The sequence below is a fragment of the Thunnus maccoyii genome, chromosome 13 (genome assembly GCF_910596095.1).
Source record: "Thunnus maccoyii chromosome 13, fThuMac1.1, whole genome shotgun sequence".
Lineage (NCBI taxonomy): Eukaryota > Metazoa > Chordata > Actinopteri > Scombriformes > Scombridae > Thunnus > Thunnus maccoyii.
This window is the reverse complement of record NC_056545.1, coordinates 31291627-31303180: the sequence shown is the minus strand read 5'-3', so window position 1 is coordinate 31303180 and position 11554 is coordinate 31291627.

Here is an 11554-nt window from a genome sequence, read left to right as displayed (position 1 = left end):
TCACTATCATCTTCCTTTGAAAAAAACATTTCACTGTGGTAGAGTTTGTAACTGGTTCACTGGTCACTCCACCTTTTTGTGGACACAGCACTCATTTGCTGCTCCATCTCAGAAAGTTTTAGAATTTGCTCTTTAAGTTATATTCATTACTGCTGAGTACAATTTTGGCCTCATAATGATCCAATCTTGGCACTTGAGGGCCTGTATCCTCAAAGTCAAGATGGTTAAATACTTTACAAATTCAGTTTATCTACTGATGAAATACTGAATTTCCCACATGGCTTTGAGCAGCAGTCTTCTGATTGCCTTGCTTTGCAGTTGAGTCTGATGTTTAGTCTAGAATTAATATAAAAACAGTCCTGAGGGAATGGAAGAACCATCAGAGTAGACAAAGAGTGAAAGTTTGAAAGAATGAGACAAACTGAGTGTGGCTCAGTGTCAGTGTAGTTTCTCCAATCCCTGGGAAATGTCAAGAAACTTCTGACAGCTCCTCCCTAGGGCCCCCAAACCCCACCCCAAGTTTTAAATTCAACTCAGTCTGATAAATGTGAGACAGAGCAAGAGCAGTTCATGTATATCACATATTACAACTGCTCACCATTTATGAAAAATGGGCACAAGTCAGCTGCACTATCTACAGTATTATTGCTTCACATAGCCAGCTGTCAGATAGTGTTATCTGTCTGTGAGGAAAAAAAATCTTTATTTCTTAACATTTCTCATTTCAGTACCACATAGCCTTTCTGTGTGTAGGGAGTGTTTGTAATTTCTGCTGACTATGAAGATATCAGCACGTAGGTCTACAGTTCTGCAGGGAAAAGTAAAGAATGAAACGTCGAGCAAAGTATAAAACATGCTGACTGTGTTTGAACCCTAAACGCAAACCCGGAACACAATCTCTGATCATTTTTTGCTTTACATTTCTTTTAAATCTAAATTTCTTAAACGCAATTGTCATTTCAGGTCTTTCCTCTCACCATGCAGTGAAAATGTTTTCTGAAGCACTACTTGTGGTGCATTTTTTTAAATGCACAATATGTAATTTCTGCTGCTAGAAGTCTGTCAATCAAAACAATAACAAAAGATGGAATGTGATGACGTTGTGAAGTACCGTGGGATCATGGGAGTTGTTGTCTTCATTGTTAAACAACCACCAGTCAGTCTCTCCCAGTTAGGATTCCTTCAGTGTTCATCATTCAGGGGGTTTTTACCAGGAGCTGATTTATCTGCAGAGGACTCCTCCTACATGGGGATTAAAACCCATAAAAACACTGAATAAAGCAGTTTCATGGTAAAAAGTGTTTCTTTGTCTATGTTCAGCATACACAGGATGTCCAGATAGGCTGTGAGCTGACCTGCTGCTAACATTTGCTCAACTTGTTTCTCTGACAACTTAAGATCCAGACGTTCAGGAGATTTTTACTGGGAGCCAAATTATCCACAGAAGTCTCCTCCTCTCCAAAACAAACATACACGGGGATTAAAACCGGTAAAAACACTGTTTCTCTGATAAGATCCAGACAATTACTAAAATTCTTCATCTGGTTAAAAGATATACATAAAAATGACCAAGATCTAAAAAGTTTATCATAAAAATGTGGCTTAAAAGTGAATAAAAGTCAATTTATGATTTCTGGCAGATAACTGCCAGAAACACCAAATAATACGCTTAGGTATTATCTTGTACATGTATATTCTTTGGTAGACGCCATCGTGGCAGACAACTACAATGCCAATGCATGCACACAAGATGATCACGAGAGGCAAGCGCGTTATTCAGTGCCATTACATCGGTGAGGTGAATTTTTTTTACAGCATCACACCAACTGTAATGTGCACATATAGGCACAGCACTGTGATGTCTCTGGACATCACTGCCTAAACTGGCAGTACCCTGGCTCTCTGACTCCTTCACAGGAAGGGGGGGCGGGGGGGCAACATCTGTGTGTGTGTGTTTGTGCAACGCTGGACAGACATGATACACTGTGTGGAGTGGATTGAGCCGACTTCACCATAGGGGCATCAAGAATTAGGGAGGGTATGAGAACTTGTTCTGTTAGAAGTGTATTTTATTTTAATTAAAACATTGTAACAGGCAAACATTCACAAAGATCATGAACAGCATGGTGGGAAGATTGCAGGGGGGCTGGAGAACACAGCCCTCACTGTCGGGACTCTCTCTCCCATATCATATCTGCGCTGTCGACTTGCTGTCATAGAGCCCTATCCATGCTTGGCACCCGCGATCCTTGTTCTCAGGAGGGGGGGCATTTTGCTGTGAAGACACCAGCGAAACACCCCACACACCCAAACTGTTGGCTGTTGCATCCAGCAGGGAGGTGAGTAGAACCCTCACGGAGACAGCTCATCAGCACGGGTGGAACCTGGGGGGCAGTGTTCGCCCAACATGGCCAGCCGTGATGGTCATCACTCGTGGGAAGTCAGACAGCAGACAGACACCAGCAGCTGGGCTTCATGGGACACTGATGATGTATCTTCATCATTTGCAACGAAGCTGTCATATCAGTGGGGATGACCAGGAGAAAGGCTGAGCGGGGAGCTCTGTGTCATCGTTCACAAGCTCCAACTCGCTGTCCTCGCAGTGGAAATACATCGAAACACTCAAAGTGATCGCACCACTGCCAGCATCTAAAGTCAGGCAACTGTCAGCAGTCCGCGCAGGATGTGGCCGCTGAACACCTCTCTCTGTGAGGTCTTGCGCAAGGCACTCAAAACAGAATTTATGATGGTGTTTGTCGGCTATGAAGCCGGGAGACGACAAGTGAGCATTATAAGCAGTGACTCCATCCATGGAGAAAGCTGATCAGTGGGCAAACTCACTGTTCGCTGAAGAGAAAAGGAGGATGCTGTCTTATATACAGTGGGCTACACATGTATTCAAGTAGGCTCGTCTTGATTGGCTGGCTACGTTCATGCAAAGTTCAGTGGGCGAATACGCATGTATCATTGGAGGACAGTAGTACCCATGGAGTCCAGTGGAGGGCAGAGCCTGTGTGAGATAGATCTTAAAATGAGTTCCCCCATTGTTTAACTAGGTTTCTTACCACTTCAATAACAACGCTTTCCCTCATCAAGGATTCAGCTAAGACTGGCACTAGCGTGACAGTCGGGAGGTGGGATTTTGATTGGCTAAGGTGAAAGTAATGTTGAATTTACTGGCTATTAGCCTAGCTTAGCAACAAAAACATTTTCTTTCTAACCATTAAACTATTTCAAACATACAGTAGATATGTACTATTTAATAGTTTATTTATTTTTATTGGCAGTGTATGATTTTCTGAATATTAATACAGACATTTATTTTTTATTGTTGATGTAACTACTTTTGGATACATAAGCACCAAGTGTAACCAATGGTATAGGCCTACATGTGGATGTGGATATTAACGTAGGCTATGTACCCTAAATATGATGATTAAAATATTTTTATGAGAATCCTGCTGTCTCCAGTCTGTTATTAAACTAATTGTGAATCCCCAGTAATAACCCAGTAGCTACTTGTTAGTTTTGATGCGTTGCTTTACATTATGAGTAAGTAAAGGCTTCAAGGAATGAGGGACTACTTAGTAACTACTCATTATGATGTGCCACTTTACTTGGGGGGCACAAAGAGAGTAACTGATTTTTAAGTAATTAGTAATGAATGAGTCATTACCAGTTTTGAGCTGCTCAGCAGCTGGTTCGGAGTTAATCAGGAAGAACCAATGAAAGTGGTCAGTATGATGATTCAAAGATATTCATGAACTAATTAGAATGTTTGAGAGGCTGATGGCTGCAGCAGCTGTTAATGCAGTCAGTGACACAAACGAAACAATTCCCAGAATTAAACAAAGTGGTAAGACATGGAGGTAGATGTCAAAAAGCGCATTACTGCACACTTTCAGGGTATGCACTAGTGGAGGCACAGGTCACTGAAGTTCAGTGCATGGTGTTTGTTAAGCATCTACTGTATATAGACACATATGACTTATCAGACCACACACTCAATATCTAAAATACAATAAACATTGTATTCATTTATGTTTACTCCAAAATCCAGCATACAGGTGTTTCTCTAATTTACACAGTCCATATATGAGTGCAGGTGGTGAAGATGTACCAGTGAGTTGACTGGAGAAGAAGTGTGTGTGGCAGCCACTGTGGTGTCTCCAGTGACAGTTGTGTGTTGTCATGTGTTCTCTGCAGCAATTTTACACACAAAAACTATATGAAAACTAAAATTGTACTTGGTGGTATATGCAGTGTTAGAAGATATTATTAATTATATTAGTTAATTAATTAATTATATTAATTCATATAATAATGAATAACAATTATATTAATTAATTAAAATCTATTAGTGCTCTGTTCTGCAATTCTTTAAATATCATCTTGGATTTTTACAACTGATGGAGATAATTTCGTCACTTAGTTAACATGGTTGAGATGAATCAGTATCAGGGAAAGGCAAGCCAGACTTTCCTTTATCCTGCCACCTGCCACATTTTGGCATCATCCTGGCATTTCAGCAACTGTGCTGCACCACAACTGACCATGAGAGTCTCTCTCCTCTATGGTCTGGGGGTTGGGCATATGATGGTGAGAAACACTCGATATTTCATTAATAGTTCAATAATAAATCACAGATCTAATTGGTTAAGATTTGAGTTGGCTTATATCTGGCTTATATCACCAAATTGAATTGAATAAAATATTTTCCTTATACATTTAGTAGGTAAGTGTGGAAAAGGTGATCTGTGGTTAATGTGTGGTGGGAAGTCTACAGATCCCTGTTGTTATACTATATTCAGCATTCATACCAGTGGTATGTGTTGCTCTGCTGCCTTCTAGAGGTCAGGCGGTGTAGTCACATTGATGTAACTTGATAGGGTTTCCTATTTTGGGGGTTTATGGCTCCTCTAGTCAGTGCTGGTGGAATTAGTTGGTACAGTCCTGTTTAACGTTTAAAGTCATCAATCACTGAAAACAACACAAGTGAGTCATAACAGGAAGAAAGAAGTTTTTTATTTCTGGTGTGTTGTTGCAGTGTTCCTTATCTGGAGGTCTTTAAGTAAATCTTTAAATAAGAAACAATTAAATTCGACACCAGTATCCCAACAGTTTAAAAAAAACTAGCTGGACTTGACTTTATGCTTTGATTTCCCATGGTGAAAATGGTGCTGTATTTATTTTTGATGTCTGGATGCATACTGTAAGTATGTGTGTCTGTGAGAGTTTTTATTGGCATCTAGTGAAACCATGTGCACTTGCTGTTTAGTCCCTCAGGATTTAGTTGTCTGTCTGCTACTGTAACAGCAGGTGTCTTTTTGGATTACCTTCTTCATTCCTTACCTTCTTCTTCATTTAAAACTGAATTTGCAGAGAAAGAGAAAATACTAAATATACCCATCTTTTTAAAAACTGACAGTCTGATGGCAGTCAAACAGAGTCAAACTATGTGAAATATGTGAATATGCATGGTCTGATGAATATGCATATGAATAATTTTGTTGTGTGCAGGTTCTGCAATGGTTTGAGCTCACTGGTACAGGACTTCATTTCCAGACCAAGTCAGACCTCTACCATCAGCATAGGTTTCATTTGATGAACATTTACATGAGAGCCGTGTAGAAATAAACACAATTTTATTGTTGTACTGACTGGCAGTGCATAAAGGAAAGGTGCATATACGAGTAGATCTATTACCATACTCGATTAGAATGACACAGACACATTATACAAAACTTCTACACTGGTTTCTTCTCTTACAGTATCTTCACATTTCTCATGTCAGCAGCAAAGGGCTTCATGATTCAAATCTCATTCAGCTTTGTCCACCTGGGACTGTAGCAGCACATGTTATCTCATCATGATGAGAACATGGTACAGGTGAAATGAATGCATTGGTGAAAAACGAAAATGTTTTGTAATTATTTAAGAACTTTTCTCCTTCAAGATGCAGACAAAAGCAGCACACCAGTCAGCTTTGGTTATGAAAATAATCAAGACCGATGTTTGCAGTTATACAGCTATTATTACCCTTTCACTTTTTTTTAAATAGGGGTGGGCCTATGTATATCAAGTTGATATATCCAGCAGATATAAGCATTTAGGTAAAAAAAAAAAAAAAAAAGGATATCAAATAATAATTGTGTAATTGCTTACATGAAACAAGTTGATCAGTATTGCACTGGTTAATAATAATGTGAATGTCCTGAATATAAGAGACATTTTGAAGGGAGTGTGCACATATAGCAGGAATAAGGTTATTATTACTGTTGCGCTCAATCTTTTCATTGATGAGGATTTGAATTCACAGCTGCAGTGTCCCAGCATGGTCTAAATTCCATTACAGAGGATTTTGCTCCCACAAAAACTGAATCAAAAATTGTATAATATTTAATGCCACCACAGATTGTGGTTTATCAACAATTCATAAACCACACTGCTCAGAGCTTAGTTCAAACATGGATGGTTCAGCATTATTCTTATCTCTAATATTATCCAGTGTATATATAACCTATACACACACATATATATGTATATATGTGTGTGTGTGTGTGTGTATATATATATATATATATATATATATATATATGTATTTATTATTGTGGGATGAGATTTGCCCTACAAAGGAAAAAAATATCACCCTGATAAGTCTTGGAGGTTGTTGTTACAGTCTCTGGTTACCTTCCATGCACAGTGTCAGATACAGTAGTAGGTAGTGCAACCACATTTCAAACTAGAGCATCTCAACCCTCCCAAAAGGATATTATTGGGATAGTCAGACATGAAGAGGTTACACGTTAAAAGTTACACACAGTTCAGTTGAACTGCAGTGGTGTCAGTCCATACTGATTGTACTGGTTCAGCTCCTCAGGCAGGGCGGGGCAGCCTCAGGGGGGGTGGGGGAGGCAGGGGGGGTCAGCCGGGAGAAGGACGGTTGACTCTGGGATGGTCCAATAGAAGGCTTTCTGGCAACAGAACTACAACAGTGAAAAAGCAAAGATAAAGTCAGGTGGTCCATCGAAATCTGCAAACCCCTTTAAATTCTAATTCCATTTATAATTCAATGCAAATATCTAGGTTTTACTGCCTTGATGCCTTAAATTTCCCTGATAGAAAGACAGTGACATAAAGAGGTAACTGGTCCCAGTGTTAGCATCAATCAGGAGTGATCAATATCAGTCCTCAAAAAACTCATCATTCCAACCCTGACAGTGGTTGAAGTGTGGGGAAAGATAACAACTCTGTGGTTTTTACCCTTCTTCCATCCTCATGTCCTCCTGCTGTTCTCCATCCACGGAGCCCTCTGTGTGATCAGCACTGCTGTCCTCCTCTTCCTCTTCCTCTACCTCCACATTGTTGCTCAAGTATCGTGGAGGCCAGCGCAGCTCCCCGCTCTCTCGTTCATTGTGCTCTGTGGGCTCCACAACAATAGAGGGCAGACGCTCCCTCCTGTACAGGAAGTCTTCAGGATAGGAGCTGGAGTCTGACTCTTCATTCATGTTTGCTTCAGGGAAGATCTGGACCAGGGAGGAGATTCATAACGATTTTAATTTATAACTCTGTACAAACTGAACAGAGCTATCAGTAGGTCTGAAGGGAACATAATACTAAATGCTCACCTGGGCCCATATTCACCACATTTCTAAGAATTCCTCTTCAGAATGCTCTAAAGAGCCAAGTTAGTGTGAATATGAGTTATAAGATATATTCTACATGTGGTTTACTGCTGCTACTCACAGCGAAGTGTAAGAGGAATATTTAAGAGCAACTGTCATGTGATCACATGATTAATCACTTGTATGCTCAGAGCAGGAATAGCTAATCAGAAACCAGGATTTACCCAACATCTGGCATATTGTCAGTTATTTTAAGAAATCCTTACATTTTACTCAATATATTTTTCTGCAAAAAACAACATTTTCTGCTGCTTATTTCTGCTGGTAGATGAGATACAGTAGATCAAATGTGTAATAAGGGACATTTGGTGCTATAGTGTCAACTGCAGACAGTGGAGATGTATGAAAGGTGATTACAAACTAAATCCATGTCAGCTTTATTCTCCAAAACATGTGTCAGAATGTGTGTGCTCACTTCTGTTTCTGTACAGCTGTCATCTAGGATTTAGTCTTAACCAACTTAAGAGACCTTCGGAGCTCTCTTAAATTTAAGAGCACTTTTGAATAAAAAAATATTTGATGAATCGCTTTTATTCTTGAGTTTGTGAGTAGGAGAAAAAGAAAAGGAGTTTTACTTTTATCTTTTACCTAAGTCCAAATTTTCACTTTTATCAGTTTGATAAATATAGGCTTTGATCTCATGTTACTGTAAGCTTCCCACATTTCTGGTAGTTTGCTTGACCTTTGCTTTCAAATATAATGATTAAAACGGAAAACTACAAGTAAGATATAAAGATATGTATGTAAGCCTGTAGAATAATGTTCACTGCAACAAATATTCTTAACAAGACACTCAAGCTGTCAATTTTTTTTTTTTTTTTTTTTTTTTACAAATTAGCAAAACAAAAATTCCGCCACTGGACTGATGTTATCATTAAAACAAAACCTAAACTTGATTTGAAGACAGATGATGAGGCAGGTCACTGCACTGGAATCAAGTAAAATACACTTAAGTAAATACATCAGTTGTACCTGGTAAGCTCTGCTTCCTCTTCTCTGAACCGGACTCTCCTCCATCTGAGATTCTACTTGACTGAGAATGGTGGTCATACTGCATACACACACACACACACACACACACACACACACACACACACACACACACACACACATACACACACATTTTGGGTTAATTTTGGTTTATATTGTTTGTGACATGTACTGCTGTGACATGTGACATGTAAGCAGCACTGTAATGTATGTTATCCATCTTCATCACAACTGATTGGGTCACTAAATTTCAGCAACACAGAATCCAAAGATACATTCTTTGCCTGAAGACTATATTAAATTAAATTTAAGGTTTCAGAAATGAACTGAAGTTGTAAGAGAATAATAATAATAATAATAATAATAATAATAATAATAATAATAATAATAACTTTATTTGTATAGCACCTTTCATATAAAAAATGCAGCTTAAAGTGCTTTACAACAAAAGAAATTACATGGACCAAGTGCTTCACATCAAAAAAGACATAAAATGACCATAAACACATGTAAATGTACGTAGGACAGAAAACAAAATAAAAAACAAAACCCACTTGTTAATAATAATAAAAAAAATAATGTAAAAATAGAATACATAGAATGTGTACTTCAGTGATAATGTGAGGCTTAATAATAATATGAACGGTTTATCTGAGCCTAAAAATTGGGTTTGCTTCTAACCAGTTTTTTCTCCTGCTCTCTGAATGAAACAGCATTTTGTTTTTGGGTCACTGGGGCATTGTTTGACCAAATGGAGCTCTGTGGTGTGACTTGAGTTATATCTACCGTTCAGAATTGGATTACAGAGGGAGACAACAAAATCTGCATGTTCTGTATCATTAATCATCCTGCGTCTCACAGTCTTTGCAGTCCTATCAAAGTCTAAATCTACAGCTTCTACCTGACCATGAACCCAGCCAGCCAAGTATTATGCTCACACTTTCAAAAACCTTTGGAACTGTACAGATGTGAAGGTCTAACCCTGACCCTAAGATCAAATAGGTTTACTTCTCGGATTTACATCTTAGCTCCATCAATGGATGGACGAGTGTGTTATCATATCGTTCAATAAGACATGTTCCAATACAAAAAAGTGGGCAGTATTGACAACAAGTGTAGGGATCAGAAGGGATTGGGCAGGGAAAGACTTGTTCCTGCTGTGTAATCTGCAGGTAAGCACTTAATGATATAACAGGCTTGAACAACAAATGACTCCTCAACTCCAAGCATGGGGGAGGGTGAGAGAAGGTGGAAAACAAAGGTGAGATAGGGTACTAACTATGAAGAAGGAAAAGAATATTGGGTTTCCGTAGTTTTAATGAATAAGAGTTTAAGTGAATTTCCAGTTGACCATTTTACCTGTTAGCCCTACACTTTTATAACTTTCAATTTGACATTTATGCATATGAATGATTGTGCAGTATGTGTTTATACTGTATGCGCATGTTAGCATGGAACATTTGAATATATTCTACAGGGATGGGACACATTGGTAACCTCTATGTCTATGATGGCCATTCTCCACTCACCAATACTGTGTTTATTTCATTTATATTGGCATAAAGAGAGTCAGTGGGTACTTTAACACCAAATAATCACACAGTTCAAATACTGAGTGGACCTATAGTGAGCTGTTGAACTTGGGGCAATGACTGACATGTTTATCCCAGGCTGTTGGTGTGTAATCCCATTTCTACTTCAAGGTTTCGATAAATTTAGTTTCAGGTATAAGAAACCTCTTGCATTAGTTATCTTGTTAAATCGACTGTGGCCTCATTTTTACCATTGTGCTCTGACAATATGGTATGACACACTTAATTTCTAACAGTCATCAACATTTAAGAAGGTAGTTACACTGTATTAAGACTGTAATAGAAATCTCAGAAATGTTAGGAGAATATTTAGTCATGTTTCTTACCTGTGTGAGGCAGGAATACAGCTCATCTTTACTGGGATGTAAAGGATCTAAAGACCCTGAGGATGAAAAAAGAAGGTGGAAGAACGTCTTCTTTCAGAAAAATGGTTAACACACTGGACTATTCCTTGTGAAAGTCGGGCAGTCACTCTTCTTTCCTTCTTCCTCCACAGGTTCAGCTTCCTTCCCTCCACCACCCCCTCCCCTCCTCCTCCTATTCTCCACCCCCTCCCCCCCCAATTCTCCCACAGTGTCCCGTTCAGTGACGCACATAACACTGCACATTCAGACTGACGTGCAAACCCGCTTTCCAGCCTGACAGGCTTAGTGTCACCTTCAATTACAAACAAAGCCTCAATGTAACATGTGAGTGTGCATCAACACGGGGCCTCATACATACAGATTAGCAGGTGAGCAGGTGTCCTGGCTGCACACATTCACCAGATTTTGGAGATTATTTTACATCTTGACTAATGCCAAATAACTATCTATCATTCACTAGAACTGCTGATGCTATGTTAGATTATGCTCCCTGATAAGGCTGCATAATAGAGAATCAAAGAGGACTGTGGGTATTACATTTCCAATCAACAAGACTTTAGAGTAAACACATCTTTCTGTGATATTCTGGTATCAGAGTTTAGATTCATTTTCTGAAGGCAGACTCTTCAGCACTAACTGGGAATTCAATCAAGCGCATGAGTGTTGTTTTTATATACTGTATACTTATAGTGACACTTCAATTAAATTGTTTAGTCTCTCTAATAATTGGGGTGTTTCCCTGTTGTTACTGCAGCTCAAGGAGTCATTTTCTAGTCTAACCAGTGGGAGGTGCTAGCACAATTGGGGCAGTGCTGTTGTCTGTACTACAAGTGGCTATTCACTGCTGTATGGATGACATGGCAACAGGCAGGAAGAGTGTATTAATCATGCACGTAACATGTGTGTTGTTTGAGCCATCACT